Source organism: Pseudophryne corroboree, chromosome 7 (assembly GCF_028390025.1).
Source record: "Pseudophryne corroboree isolate aPseCor3 chromosome 7, aPseCor3.hap2, whole genome shotgun sequence".
Taxonomy (NCBI): Eukaryota; Metazoa; Chordata; class Amphibia; order Anura; family Myobatrachidae; genus Pseudophryne; species Pseudophryne corroboree.
In genome coordinates, this window is record NC_086450.1 from 125,632,015 (window position 1) to 125,648,695 (window position 16,681).

Sequence of the window (16,681 nt, forward strand, 5' to 3'; positions counted from 1 at the left end):
ATGCACTCTTTACTAGGTTATTTTTTAGATTAGGGGCCTTCCTGTATATACATTTTGGTCTAACTGGGAGGCACTGTCCCAAGATGGGGTCTTTTTGCAAGACTCCCCAATGTTTGGTGATGATTTTCTCAATGGATTTATACTGACCACAAAAAGTGGTCACAAAAGCCCAGTCAAAATTCTCCTGTTTCCAACCCTGGTCCACCCCTCTTTTTCTCTCCAGAAGTTGCTTCCTATCAATCCTGTCTGTATCTGCCACTGCTCTCTTTACTGCAGTTTCTTTATAGCCACATGAAATAAATTGGGACTGCATTTTTCTTGCCTGTTCCTGATAAATATCTTTCTTTGTGCAGTTCCTTTTCACCCTCTTTAATTGCCCCGCTGGAATGGTTTGGAGCCAATTAGGATGATGGCAGCTTGTGGCTTCAATGTAACTCAAGGAATCAGTGGGCTTGGTATACGTTTTAGTTTGTATGGCGTCCTCTTCTATATATATGGTAATATCCAGGAAGTTGATGGATTCTCTGCTGCTGGTGAAGCTGAATTCAATATTCAGAGAATTGTTATTCAGATACATGAAAAATTCTTGTAAAGAATTGTCGTCTCCCCTCCACAGGAAGAGGACGTCATCTATGTATCTGGACCACGATACCAGGTCTGCCCCGAACTGATGGTCATTCCAAATATGTTCTGACTCCCACCTGCCCATGAACATATTGGCATAGCTCGGGGTGAACCTGGTACCCATCGCGGTCCCAATCTTCTGCAGATAAAAATCATCTCCAAATGCGAAGTAATTATTCTGCAGTATGAATGCCACTCCCTCCAGAATAAATTCTTGGAGACCCTTATCCAGATCGCTTTTTTGTAGAAAACTTTTTACAGCTTTAATTCCTTCCTGGTGGTCTATAATGGTGTATAAAGACCGCACGTTGGCCGTCACCATGATATAATCTTCCTGCCACTTAATGCTTTCCAGCACCTTCAAAGCGTCAGTGGTATCTCTTAAATGGGATTTGTTATACGATACCAGGGGCTGGAGATAGTAATCAATGAGTTCTGATAATCCCGCCGTTATCGAGTCTATCCCGGATACTATAGGTCTCCCCGGTGGATTGTTAAGATCTTTATGGACCTTGGGGAGCACTTATAGCACCGGGATTACTGGCTCAGGATTAATAAGGAACTTCTGTTCTTTCTCACTCAAAACCTCTCAGGATGAGAATCTCTCCACTAACCCCCTTCATTTCTCCCTGATGTTCATCGTGGGATCTGACCTAAGTTTGTGATAGGTGGACCTATCACCAAGCTGACGTAAAACTTCAGCCTCATATTTCACCTTATCCATGACGACTACTCCCCCGCCCTTACCGGCGGGTTTAATAATCAAATCTGGAAGCTCCTTTAGATTTTTAAGTGCCTGTCTCTCTTTATAGGTGAGATTGAACTTCCCTCTACTGATGTCAATTTTTGTCAAATCATCATGTACTAGTGTAAAGAAGGTTTCCAGAAAATTTCCCTTAATATGTGAGGGATAGAATACAGATTTAGGTCTGAAAGGAGTCAGTGGCCTTTGTTCCTTCACTACATTGGTATCCGTCTCCTTACTTAGAAAGAACTTTTTAATGGTTAACTTTCTGATGTACTTTTGTAAGTCAACAAAAGTGGAGAATTTATTAATAGTATTTGAGGGGGCATACTTAAGTCCTTTTTCTAGTACTGAAATTTCTTCTTTCGTGAGCAGATGGGAACTCAGGTTAAAAATTTAACTTTCCCCTTCTCTGGTTCAGCATTAATGTCCCCCTTATTTTTGCCATTTTCCTTTTTTTGTTTTCTCTTTTCTTTTTTTGTACTTTTTTCTGCGGGAGTATTGTTTAAGTTTTTTCTTAATACCTCCTCCCCTTTTGCCCCTTTGCCTGAACCTACTCATCTAAATCGGTTCCGGTCTCTGTCCCATCCTAAAAAAGGAGTCTGTGGGGTATTCTCTTCATCCCTCAGCTTATGAAACCTGTTGGACTCCCATATTTCCTGTCTGGGGGTTCCCCCTCCAATCCTAGGGTTACCTTCCCAATCTTTCCCTTTCCAATAGGGACGGGGGTCCTTCCTCCCAATGTTGTTATTATATTCCCTTCTAGATCTGAATTCACATTTTTTCTTTTAGTGTGGGATGTCTTCATTATTGAGGTCCCTAAACTGAGGTGATCTTTCTCTATTTCGCCTGAATGGCGGTCTATATTTTTTGGTGGGAGTAGTCCTCCATTTTTGCTGTTGAGGGGTCCAATTTTTTACCTGTATTTGGGTCCTCATGTCCCTATTTACAGGTTTTGGGTCATATTTAGGATTGGTTTGCTCTCCTTTTTGGACCCCCTCCTCCGAGTCCTCTTTACTTAACATTTCATCCCTCTTAAATTTCTTAACCTTTCGGTCTACTATGATCTTTTCATTTTTGCTAATACTACTTTCTATCTTTTTCTCCAAGTTCTTATATTCTTGTGTGTCCAAGAAGGGTATAGTTAAGTCCCTAAGCACCCTAATTTCCCCTTCTAACTTGTTTAATTCCTCTTTCCTATCCCCAATTATAAGGGCCATAAGAGAATAGGAACATTCCTTTAGGATGGATTCCCATCCCTTTTTGAAACTTTCACTCGCGTGGTGAAAGATGCAGTTTTGGTAATTATCAGGCCCTTAGGAATCATCTGGTGAGAGACATACCTCTCCAAAGTCACTGTCTCCCACCAGATCCTGTTTTCCTTCAATTAGACATTTTCCAATCTCCTCATGACATTTTCTAAATCCTCATCTGTCGTGGGGATAAATTCCCCATGGTCATTGAAAGCTCTTTCTAAAGTAGCCTTTCTAATGTCTCGGTAATTAAACATACTTGCTGCACCACAGACACTTCAACTGGAAAAGAGATAAACCAATGCAACAAAAGAATTTTGGAGTGTCAGACAGTGCGCAATTAAGGCTGCTAGTCATACAGTGTACGACCAGAGGCTTTTCCCACCTCTAATACAAAATGCAATAGAAAAAAAGATACGTGGAATACCGCTCGACCAGCGCCTCACTCTACGTCAGTAGAGCCTTAGTCACGCCCGGCTCTCAGATCCATAACATCCTTCAGACGTATTATACAGGAACAGACTCTCAATGTGGATCACAGGAATTTTACCGGAAAGAGAGATAATGGGCAACCATAGTGTGATATTGTTTAAAAATGTAATACATCACACAAGACAACATGACAATTAGAAACAATCCTAAAATACAAAAACCACACAATGGTGGTGCAGACATTCACTGGTAGGGCTGACACCCTGGGCAACAACAGTAGAAATGGCTGATTACCGGCTAGAAGTAAGAACTGGCTCACGTCAGTTCTAAAAGCATGAATGACACGGAGTAAATCACCAGGTGCAGCAAGGGATTCCCCAGTCCCAGGACTCCTTCAGACACCGGCTCAGTCCACACTCGTCGTTCACATTCAGGAGGTCAGTCCAATGAGCACCTACGCGTTACGACCCTCCTCGGGTCTTTCTCAAGGTCAGCTTAGGTGTGGATGTCTTACAGGTGCTGTCCGTCTACTTAAATCCCTACTACTTCACTCCTATTGGTCCCAGCGCAGCTGATCCTTATACATAGTTTATCTAACAGTCCATGGACATGTGCGCTAGGACCACCCTTCACTACCACAAGAGTTTCCTAGCAACCCCAATCACGATGCACATCTTGAGCACAGCGTTCTCCCGCCTCCGCTGCATTTGCGATCACGTGATGTCGCATCACACGACATCACTCACTCCTCCCATCTGGATGTTCCGATCACGTGATCGTTCGAGCTGTCAACGGCCATACCGTGACGCGTCAAGCGAAGTCACGTACTCCTCCTCTCGGGGTCTCCGCTCACGTGATCCTCCCAGAGGCGTAGCGTTGATTGTATTTAATGTTTACACAGGCAGGACGGGTTTCCAATGCTGGTAATCGCACATAGTCCATCATCCTCACAACCTCTGTATCCCCAAAACATATGACAGGACGCTGTTTATATGTCTGTTGTTGCACTTCCCGTCGGGGTGATGATACATCAGTATTTCAAATGGAGAATTGTATTTTAAACGGAGAGTTGCATCATAGATGGGTACTTTATAATTCCTCATACTTTTCGGTTGGATAGATCATATTTCTCTCAATATCCCTAATAAGCCAAGAATAAACAAAACTCATTAGGAAGAATGCACAAATCACGTCCAAATCCATATAACAAGAGTAACTATTCTACAAGAACCATTTCACCTCAAAATCCAAATTGAGGCCCTTTGGTTGAAGGGTCCCCAATTCGTAAATGGCCTTCATCTCTGCCTTAGCCAGTATAGGGGAAACCTATAGTATCCGGGATAGACTCGATAATGGCGGGATTATCAGAACTCATTGATTACTATCTCCAGCCCCTGGTATCGTATAACAAATCCCATTTAAGAGATACCACTGACGCTTTGAAGGTGCTGGAAAGCATTACGTGGCAGGAAGATTATATCATGGTGACGGCCGATGTGCGGTCTTTATACACCATTATAGACCACCAGGAAGGAATTAAAGCTGTAAAAAGTTTTCTACAAAAAAGCGATCTGGATAAGGGTCTCCAAGAATTTATTCTGGAGGGAGTGGCATTCATACTGCAGAATAATTACTTCGCATTTGGAGATGATTTTTATCTGCAGAAGATTGGGACCGCGATGGGTACCAGGTTCGCTCCGAGCTATGCCAATATGTTCATGGGCAGGTGGGAGTCAGAACATATTTGGAATGACCATCAGTTCGGGGCGGACCTGGTATCGTGGTCCAGATACATAGATGATGTCCTCTTCCTGTGGAGGGGAGACGACAATTCTTTACAAGAATTTTTCATGTATCTGAATAACAATTCTCTGAATATTGAATTCAGCTTCACCAGCAGCAGAGAATCCATCAACTTCCTGGATATTACCATATATATAGAAGAGGGCGCCATACAAACTAAAACGTATACCAAGCCCACTGATTCCTTGAGTTACATTGAAGCCACAAGCTGCCATCATCCTAATTGGCTCCAAACCATTCCAGCGGGGCAATTAAAGAGGGTGAAAAGGAACTGCACAAAGAAAGATATTTATCAGGAACAGGCAAGAAAAATGCAGTCCCAATTTGTTTCATGTGGCTATAAAGAAACTGCAGTAAAGAGAGCAGTGGCAGATACAGACAGGATTGATAGGAAGCAACTTCTGGAGAGAAAAAGAGGGGTGGACCAGGGTGGGAAACAGGAGAATTTTGACTGGGCTTTTGTGACCACTTTTTGTTTTCAGTATAAATCCATTGAGAAAATCATCACCAAACATTGGGGAGTCCTGCAAAAAGACCCCATCTTGGGACAGTGCCTCCCTGTTAGACCAAAATGTATATACAGGAAGGCCCCTAATCTAAAAAATAACCTAGTAAAGAGTGCATTTCCCCCAACTATGCCAATTGGGATAAGATCTAAAGGGTTTCATCGGTGCATGAACTGTATAGGGGTATTAAAATGGAGAACCAAAGTAAGACAGAGGAGGTCACAACAAATGGGAAAAAGTCTGTCATCAAAGACTTTATAACATGTAACACAAAGAATGTTATCTATGTGATAGAGTGTGACTGTGGCCTGTTTTACATTGGAAGGACCTCGAGAGCCCTTAAGGTGCGTCTGGGAGAGCATTTAAGGAGCATAAAGAAAGGTCTTGAGACACATGCTCTCTCAGACCACTTTAAAAATCAACATGGGTGCTCCACAGCCGCCATCAGACGGTTTGTGGGCATCCGATGGGTAAGGGGACACTGGAGAACGCGGTATTTGATGAACCAACTGGCTAAGGCAGAGATGAAGGCCATTTACGAATTGGGGACCCTTCAACCAAAGGGCCTCAATTTGGATTTTGAGGTGAAATGATTCTTGTAGAATAGTTACTCTTGTTATATGGATTTGGACGTGATTTGTGCATTCTTCCTAATGAGTTTTGTTTATTCTTGGCTTATTAGGGATATTGAGAGAAATATGATCTATCCAACCGAAAAGTATGAGGAATTATAAAGTACCCATCTATGATGCAACTCTCCGTTTAAAATACAATTCTCCATTTGAAATACTGATGTATCATCACCCCGACGGGAAGTGCAACAACAGACATATAAACAGCGTCCTGTCATATGTTTTGGGGATACAGAGGTTGTAAGGATGATGGACTATGTGCGATTACCAGCATGGGAAACCCGTCCTGCCTGTGTAAACATTAAATACAATCAACGCTACGCCTCTGGGAGGATCACGTAAGCGGAGACCCCGAGAGGAGAAGTACGTGACGTCGCTTGACGCGTCACGGTATGGCCGTTGACAGCTCGAACGATCACGTGATCGGAACATCCAGATGGGAGGAGTTAGTGATGTCGTGTGATGCGACGTCACGTGATCGCAAATGCAGCGGAGGCGGGAGAACGCTGTGCTCAAGATGTGCATCGTGATTGGGGTTGCTAGGAAACTCTTGTGGTAGTGAAGGGTGGTCCTAGCGCACATGTCCATGGACTGTTAGATAAACTATGTATAAGGATCAGCTGCGCTGGGACCAATAGGAGTGAAGTTGTAGGGATTTAAGTAGACGGACAGCACCTGTAAGACATCCACACCTGAGCTGACCTTGAGAAAGACCCGAGGAGGGTCGTAACGCGTAGGTGCTCATTGGACTGACCTCCTGAATGTGAACAACGAGTGTGGACTAAGCCGGTGTCTGAAGGAGTCCTGGGACTGGGGAATTCCTTGCTGCAGCCTGGTGATTTACTCCGTGTCATTCATGCTTTTAGAACTGACGTGAGCCAGTTCTTACTTCTATCCGGTAATCAGCCATTTCTACTGTTGTTGCCCAGGGTGTCAGCCCTACCAGTGAATGTCTGCACCACCATTGTGTGGTTTTTGTATTTTAGGATTGTTTTTAATTGTCATGTTGTCTTGTGTGATGTATTACATTTTTAAACAATATCACATTATGGTTGCCCATTATCTCTCTTTCCGGTAAAATTCCTGTGATCCACATTGAGAGTCTGAAGGATGTTATGGATCTGAGTGCCGGGCGTGACTAAGGCTCTACTGACGTAGAATGAGGCGCTGGTCGAGCGGTATTCCACGTTTCTTTTTTTCTATTGTATTTTGTATTAGAGGTGGGAAAAGCCTCTGGTGGTACACCGTATGACTAGCAGCCTTAATTGCGCACTGTCTGACACTCCAAAATTATTTTGTTGTATGAGTTGCAGATTATTCACTATAATAAGTGCTTTCACAATGTGAATACGTAAAGCTAAACTATGGGATTGCATAGACTGTATTTAATTCATAAGTGAAACGGTGGACACTATACACCAGGATATCACTGTTCAATTATAAAAAATGAAGTAAATAAAGATTCAACAAATCAAGATATAACACCTGCGAGAGAGAAAATTACATCACACATAGTATAATGATGGATTACACATTCAACAAATGAGGATAAAGATCTCCTGCCTCAAGTTGTACAAGTATTATTATTATTATTATTATTATTAATTAACAGTTTCTTATGTAGCACAGCATATTTTGTTGCACTTTACAATTGTAAACAACAGTGAAAAAACAATAATAGATAGACCTAGAAGTAGGAAGGTCCTGCTCGCAACCATACAATCTATAGGAAAATAGGTATTGATACACAAGTATACATGCTACCTATTGCTTAATGGTCCATCCAGACTGCAAAGGTCTTGGTGGGCTATATGATATTATCACACTGTATACTATATATAAAAAGAGAGAGTATATAAAAGATTTCCTGTCTTGTGGTGTTCAGGTTAAAGATGTGTGGCTGGCACTTTTCGTGTTTTGGTTTTGGCTTGGTTTTGCCAAAAACACCCTTTCGTGTTTTGGTTTTGGATTTGGATCTGGATGATTTTTGAAAAAAAACATAAAAACAGCTAAAATCACAGAATTTGGGGGTAATTTTGCTCCTACGGCATTATTGACCTCAATAACAATAATTTCCACTCATTTCCAGTCTATTCTGAACACCTCACACCTCACAATATTGTTTTTAGGCCAAAAGGTTGCACCAAGGTTGCTGGATGACTAAGCTAAGCGACACAAGTGTGCGGCACAAACACCTGGCCCATCTAGGAGTGGCACTGCAGTGTCAGACAGGAGGGCAGATATATAAAAAAAAGGCCCCAAACAGCACATCATGCAAAGAAGAAAAAGAATTGCAATGAGGAAGTTGTATTAGTAAGCCAAGCGACACAAACAATTGGCCCATCTAGGCGTGGCACTGCAGTGGCAGACAGGAGGGCAGATATGCAAAAAAAGGCCCCAAACAGCACATCATGCAAAGAAGAAAAATAATTGCAATGAGGTAGTTGTATGACTAAGCCAAGCTACACAAACAATTGGCCCATCTAGGCGTGGCACTGCAGTTGCAGACAGCAGGGCAGATATCAAAAAAAGGCCCCTAACAGCACATGATGCAAAGAAGAAAAAAAGGTGCACCGAGGTTGCTATATGACTAAGCTAAGCAACACAACCACCTGGTCCATCTAGTAGTGTCACGCAGAGAGTGGGCCGCAATTGTTCGGTCCACTGACAGCATCTCCAGCACACTCCAGTCATTTAAAAAAGATTCTGCAATTGGTGGACTTATACGGCAGTACCCCAGGACTAATACAGCAGTACCCCTGGACTCATACGGCAGTGTCACACAGGATTGCACTTTTCAAAAACTAGGCCCCAAACAGCACCTCATGCAAATATGTTGAAGAGGTGCAATGAGGTAGCTGTATGACTAAGTCAAGTGACACAAACAATTCCCACTGGAATTATACGTCCAAATCACTGGAATTATATGCCCAAATCACTGGAATTAATTGGAAAAATCACTGTAATTAATAATTATACATCCTAATCACTGAAATCATACTGCAAAATCACTGTAATTATACGTCCAAATCACTGGATTTGGCAAAATCACTGTATTTAATAATTATACATCCAAATCACTGGAATTATACTGCAAGATCACTGGAATTATACATCCAAATCACTGGAAATAATTGCCCAAATCACTGTAATTAATAATTATACGTCCAAATCACTGGAATTAAATGGCAAAATCTCAGTATCGCCTGCCTAGTGAAGTGGAATCTAGATGGGATTTGGTACCGGGGACACAATACCTCCATCAATTGTCTAAATCCCACTGCACTAATGGCGGATACCGGACGCACGTCTAAAACCAACATAAGTGTCAAGGCCTCAGTTATGAGGGCTTCCATCATCATGTGAAGCTGAACCACTAGTTATGAACATAGGCCAGGGCCTCAGCCGTTCCTTGCCACTCCGTGTCGTAAATGGCATATTAGCACATTTACGTTTCTCCTCAGACCATTTAAATTTCTTTTTACTGAACATTGGCTTTTTGGATTTTACATGCCCTCTACTATTACATTGGGCATCGGCCTTGGCAGATGACGATGGCATTTCATTGTCTATGTCATGTCTAGTGGCAGCAGCTTCAGCACTAGGAGGAAATGGTTCTTGAACTTACCCTATTTTATCCTCCAAATGTTTGTTCTCCATTATTTTTCTGGAGTTATATAACACAATATGCGGCACTGGAATGACTGATGACTGATGGCCAGGACACTACCATTGGTATGATGCAGCACAACACAGCAACACTGTGAGGGACTTGTTGTTGTTGTTGTTATTATTATTATACGTCAGCAGTGGACATATAGCAGCAGCGTATACCACTGTGACTGCCTGGTCACTGGAATGACTGATGGCCAGGACACTACCACTGGTCTGATGCAGCACAACACAGCAACACTGTAAGGGACTTGTTGTTATTATTAATTTATTATACGTCAGCAGTGGACATATAGCAGCAGCGTATACCACTGTGACTGCCTGGTCACTGGAATAACTGATGGCCAGGACACTACCACTGGTCTGATGCAGCACAACACAGCAACACTGTAAGGGACTTGTGGTTGTTATTATTATTATTATCATAACACTGTAGCAGTGGACATATAGCAGCAGCGTATACCACTGTGACTGCCTGGTCACTGGAATGACTGATGGCCAGGACACTACCACTCGTCTGATGCAGGACAACACAGCAACACTGTAAGGGACTTATACAGCAGCAGTGGACATATGGAAGCAGAGGACACCACCACTGTGACTGGTCACTGGACTGACTGATGCACAGGACACTAGCACTGGTCTGATGCAGAACAACACAGATAATTATACAGCAGCACTGGGCATATGGCAGCAGATGACACCATCACTGTTGAATGGTCACTGGACTTACTGATGCCCAGGACACTACCACTGGTTTGATGCAGGACAACACAGCAACACTGTAAGGGACATATTAAACAGCAGCACTGGACATATGGCAGCAGAGGACACCACCACTGTGACTTGACTGATGCAGCACAATACACCACCCTGAACTGATGCAGCACAACAGAGCACCCTATACAGCAGCACTGGACATATGGCAGCAGAGGACAGAAGCACTGTTACTGGACAGATTCAGCACAAGCCACGGACACTGAGGACACAGAGAATGGAGACACGTCCTCTCCATTCTATCCGTCCTATATGGAATCCAAATCCAGCAAGAATCTGACAGTGGGATGATGATGTGTTGCCTCGTTCGGGCTTCCGAGTCACGCGGAAAAACCTGAGCCGCACTCGGAGCCAGGTTCAGAGCGTGAAGTTCGGTACGATTCGGTTCTCTGAGAACCGAACCCGCTCATCTCTAGTTCAGGTGTAGCTGTTAGCGTAATGCAAGTGTCAGAATTTCTGCTGGTTTAGTTCATACTGTACATGTGTTCTTATGCAGTTCGACATGACACCTAAATTGATAGTACATATGAGGCCAGAGATTATATGTTTGTTGGGCTACCCACACACCCGCACTTTCTGCATTTTTTACATACCAGTCCTAGGTCATTGGACCTCTATCTTCCACAATCAGGTCACACATGTACTGTATAATCTCTACAATGTGTTATAGATTTCAGTTGACATGTATTAAATCCCCTACTCACGTCACTGACATTTAAGATAATAATAATAATAATAATAATAATAATAATAATAATAATAATAATAATAATAATATCTTAAAACAAATTAAAAAGTAAGCTTTAGCAATGCCTCCCTTACAATTTGGTGAAAAAGTTCTCAAAAGATAGAAACCATACCTTCAGCTATTCAGGTGAATACTAAGAAATTCAGAAAATTCTATAAAGAAAATAATGAGAATATAGGCAAAGCATATTAGCAACACTGAAAAAACAGAAACTCACACTACTGAAATACTACCTTGAATTTATCATTTACAAAAGTTTGAGAACCATTTAAGTAAAATGTCATATATAATTGAAATAAATTTTTCTGTACCCAACAGCAATCCACTAAAAAATCCAATAGTCTTACACACAGGAAAAGATAAGTGCTAATTATAGTTCATTTGACCTGATTATCCTCTCAGTCCAAAGCAATCAGGTTGAAAAGAATGTTACCTCTTATATCTCTCTCTCATACATCTATGATTGTTGATAATATGTGTAGTGATACTTATGTCGTCTCTTCCTTAAACTCTTTTGGAAACAATATTATTATCTATAAAAATGTTCTCTCTGAAACAAGATAGAAAAAAATGACATTACAAATTGATCATAATCCTGACTCTTCTAAATACCCATATAGATAGTCTTAATTCTCGAACTATAGCTGATAAATAAAAACAGATCACGTAACAAAATAGTGAAAGATTGCGTACTTTCTACATTGTGTGATGATAAATGTTCTGTTTTTATATTGAAGCTTTTTACAGTATTTTTTAAATTCATTTTTTCATTCCTAATTTTAGGAATTGTTTACATTCTTAAATGTTTATTACATTTAATTTTAAATATTTTACATATTCTTAAACACAATTTATAAGAACAAATGCTCTTACAATTTAGTTTAGTAACATAAAAGTAAAATAAACATTCCAGTAATGAACTGAAATGGATAATTAAATATTCTCTGATTAGAAATATGGTGTATCTGTGTATCTATCTATAAATCATACTTTATATAGTTTTTGGCAATACTCACATGGATATGACCTAACAAACATTTTTATTTTGGCTTTCCACCTCACGAAAATAATATAAAAATTTTGGCTGAATGATGGCACTGTCACTTCTGGATCTTCTAATTGCACACAAAACTGCTGAACACTATCTCACTGATTTACTAAAAATTAAACAAACATATTTCTTTTGATACAATTTTAGTAGCTTTGCTCTCCAAATTTGCTAATAACAGCCACTCATGGACAAGGTCAAAGGTCTAGCAATCAAAATAAACATCTGAAATGGCAGCATCATTGTAAATATGCTTCTAATTATAAGGTGCCTGGACTTTGGTATGAAAGGCGTACATCTGACGAGAAAGTGTTGGGGACAGAGAACCTCTCTGCTCAGGTTACATATGCCTCATTTAAGAAAAATGTTCTTGAATGTGAGTCAGACAAGCCAGAGCCGGTTCGTCTACTTAACACACTTCATTAATTTTCAAGCACCACTCAATATGTCCCTGTTTCTGCATTGACTTAATGTTTTTACACATTGGGTAGTATTTACTAAACCAGTCTTCCACATTTTATTACATGTCTTTAGTGAATCAGCTACCGTCTGTCATGCACAATGTCAAAATTATTTTAAGAAATTACAAAGAGCAATAACATAATGAAAACACATTCTAAAATTGTCTGTTTAAAATATTCACAGAATAATTTTAGATAAAATAGCCTCAAGTCACAAATAAATGTATACAAATAGAAATAAACTCTGCAGCCCCTCAACGTCGTACCAGTAAGATATTCAATATATATTGCTTACTTCCCAACATTACAGTCAACCAGAAATAAAAAATCCAACATAAATGTACAGTCTGTTAAAATGCCAAGGTTGCACAGTCCAAATTGCTTAACATGCACCCATTTCTGCACACAAAAATCAGGACATGTGAAATTTGCACATGTTGGGTGTATGTTTGGCCTCTGAATTCATACTGAGGATAGAAAACATACTGACTGATAATCTGTGCTTAACAATAACATGTTTCTGAAATTGGGTGATTGAGATGATCATCTTTTAAAGACGTGACTGTTATGCATAACATCATCATCATCATTGTCATCAGAACATTTTAACAATGAGATATGTTACACAAGTGTTTCTTTTCCCCTTCAGTACAAATTGAGTACAAAGGGGCTGGCACCCAGCCTTCCACTGTACGTGCATTAAGGAGACCATATACAATTATTATGTAGATAGTCACATGGATCTAACCATAGTAACAGTCAATTAGGAAAGTTCATTTGGCAAAAAAGTTGTGTTTTTTTGGAAGAAAAAATAAGATTTTAATCCTACCGGTAAATCTATTTCTCCTAGTCCGTAGAGGATGCTGGGGACTCCGTAAGTACCATGGGGTATAGACGGGCTCCACAGGAGATAGGGCACCTAAAAAGAACTTTGACTATGGGTGTGCACTGGCTCCTCCCTCTATGCCCCTCCTCCAGACCTCAGTTAGAGAACTGTGCCCAGAGGAGATGGACAATACAAGGCAGGATTTAGCAATCCAAGGGCAAGATTCATACCAGCCCACACCAATCATACCATGTAACCTGGAACATACATAACCAGTTAACAGTATGAACAAACGACAGTAACGGTCCAAGACCTATTCCAACTGTAACATAACCCTTATGTAAGCAACAACTATATACAAGTCTTGCAGAGTTTCCGCACTGGGACGGGCGCCCAGCATCCTCTACGGACTAGGAGAAATAGATTTACCGGTAGGTTTAAAATCTTATTTTCTCTTACGTCCTAGAGGATGCTGGGGACTCCGTAAGGACCATGGGGTTTATACCAAAGCATCCAATCGGACGGGAGAGTGCGTATGACTCTGCAGCACCGACTGAGCAAACGCTAGGTCCTCATCAGCCAGGGTATCAAACTTGTAGAATTTAGCAAAAGTGTTTGACCCCGACCAAGTCGCCGCTCGGCAAAGCTGTAATGCCGAGACGCCTCGGGCAGCCGCCCAAGCAGAGCCCACCTTCCTAGTGGAATGGGCTTTAACCGAATTTGGTACCGGCAATCCAGCCGTAGAATGAGCCTGCTGAATCGTATTACAGATCCAGCGAGCAATAGTCTGCTTCGAAGCAGGTGCGCCAATCTTATTAGCAGCATACAGGACAAACAGAGCCTCTGTTTTCCTAATTTTAGCCATCCTGGCTACATAATATTTAAGGCCCTGACTACATCCAGGTATCTGGAATCCTCCAGGTCACTTGTAGCCACAGGCACCACAATAGGTTGATTCATATGGGAGGAAGAAACCACTTTAGGCAAAAATTGCGGGAGTGTCCTCAATTCAGTTCGATCCACATGAAAAATCAAGTAGGGGCTTTTGTGTGACAAAGCCGCCAATTCAGACACTCGCCTTGCTGATGCCAAGGCCAACAGCATGACCACCTTCCAGGTAAGAAATTTCAACTCAACCTTGGTAAGCGGTTCAAACCAGTGTGATTTTAAGAACTGCAACTCCAAGTTCAGGTCCCATGGTGCCACTGGAGGCACAAAAGGGGGCTGGATGTGCAGCACTCCCTTTACAAACGTCTGGACTTCTGGAAGAGAAGCCAATTCCTTCTGAAAGAAAATAGAGAGGGCCGAAATCTGTACCTTAACAGAGCCTAATTTCAGGCCCATATCCACTCCTGTCTGTAGGAAGTGGAGAAAACGACCCAGATGAAAATCTTTCGTAGGCGCATTCTTGGACTCACACCAAGACACATACTTTAGCCAGATACGGTGATAATGTTTTACCGTCACCTCCTTCCTAGCCTTTATTAAAGTAGGGATGACCTCTTCCGGAAACGTAACCGCGGTAAGTCTTGAAATACACAGGGCCCCTGTTGCAACAGGTCTTCCCTGAGAGGAAGAGGCCAGGGATCTCCTGTGAGCATCTCTTGTAGATCCGAGTACCAGGCCCTTTGAGGCCAGTCTGGGACAACGAGTATCGTCTGTACTCTTCTTTGTCTTATGATCCTCAACACTTTTGTGATGAGAGGAAGAGGAGGAAACACGTAGACTGATTTGAACACCCACGGTGTTACCAGAGCGTCTACTGCTACTGCCTGAGGGTCCCGAGACCTGGCACAATACCTCCAAAGCTTTTTGTTGAGGCTTGACGCCATCATGTCTATTTGAGGAGTTCCCCAAAGACGTGTTACATCTGCAAAGACTTCTTGATGAAGTCCCCACTCTCCTGGATGGAGATCGTGTCTGCTGAGGAAGTCTGCTTCCCAGTTGTCCACTCCCGGAATGAAGACAGCCGACAGAGCGCTTACATGATTTTCCACCCAGCGAAGGATCCTTGTGGCTTCCGCCATCGCGACTCTGCTTCTTGTCCCGCCTTGGCGGTTCACATGAGCCACTGCTGTGACATTGTCTGATTGAATCAGAACCGGTAGGTTTCGAAGAAGACTCTCCACTTGTCGAAGGCCGTTGTAAATGGCCCTGAGTTCCAACACATTGATGTGTAGACAGGACTCCTGGTCTGACCAAAGACCCTGAAAATTTTTTCCCTGTGTGACCGCTCCCCATCCTCGGAGGCTCGCGTCCATCGTAACCAGGATTTAATCCTGAATTCCGAACCTGCGACCCTCCAGGAGGTGAGCACTTTGCAACCACCACAGGAGGGACACTCTGGCCCCTGGGGACAGAGTTATTTTCCGATGTAAGTGCAGATGGGACCCGGACCACTTGTCCAGAAGGTCCCATTGAAAAGTCCTTGCATGGAACCTTCCGAAGGGAATGGCCTCGTAGGCCGCCACCATTTTTCCCAGAACTCAAGTGCATTGGTGAACTGACACCCTTTTCGGTTTTAGCAGGTCTCTGACCATGTTCTGGATGTCCTGGGCTTCTCTATTGGGAGGAAGACCTTCATTTGTTCCGTATCCAGTATCATACCTAGGAACGGTAGTCGAGTTGTCGGAATCAACTGTTACTTCGGTAGATTTAGAATCCAACCGTGTTGCTGGAGCACTCTCAGAGAGAGCCCCACACTGCTCAGCAATTTCTCCCTTGATCTCGCTTTTATCAGGAGATCGTCCAAGTATGGGATAATTGTGACTCCATGCTTGCGCAGGACCACCATCATTTCCGCCATTATCTTGGTGAAAATCCTTGGGGCCGTGGAGAGTCCAAACGGCAACATCTGAAATTGGTAATGACAATCCTGTACAGAGAATCTCAGGTATTCCTGATGGGGGGCATATATGGGGACATGAAGGTACGCATCCTTTATGTCCAGAGACACCATAAACTCCCCCTCCTCCATGTTGGCTATTATCGCTCTGAGAGATTCCATTTTGAATTTGAATCTTTTTATGTACAGGTTTAGGGATTTCAGATTCAAAATAGGTCTGACCGAACCGTCCGGTTTCGGGACCACAAATAGGCTTGAGTAGTAACCTCTTCCCTGCTGGTGCAGGGGAACCTTGATTATCACTTGCTG

The 16,681-nt window shown here is 42.3% G+C and overlaps 1 long non-coding RNA gene across 6 annotated transcripts in view; it reads right to left on the reverse strand.

Annotated features, from left to right (window-relative positions):
* Positions 1-3,946: 3,946 nt before the first annotated feature.
* Positions 3,947-16,681, reverse strand: part of LOC134944774 (uncharacterized) — a 109,767-nt gene continuing 97,032 nt past the window's right edge. For all 6 annotated transcript variants that reach the window (XR_010181950.1, XR_010181951.1, XR_010181947.1 and 3 more), the window contains 2 exons: positions 11,626-11,742; positions 3,947-4,195 (listed from right to left, as the gene is read on the reverse strand). This is a non-coding gene — a long non-coding RNA (uncharacterized LOC134944774). The remainder of the gene's footprint in view (positions 4,196-11,625; positions 11,743-16,681) is intronic.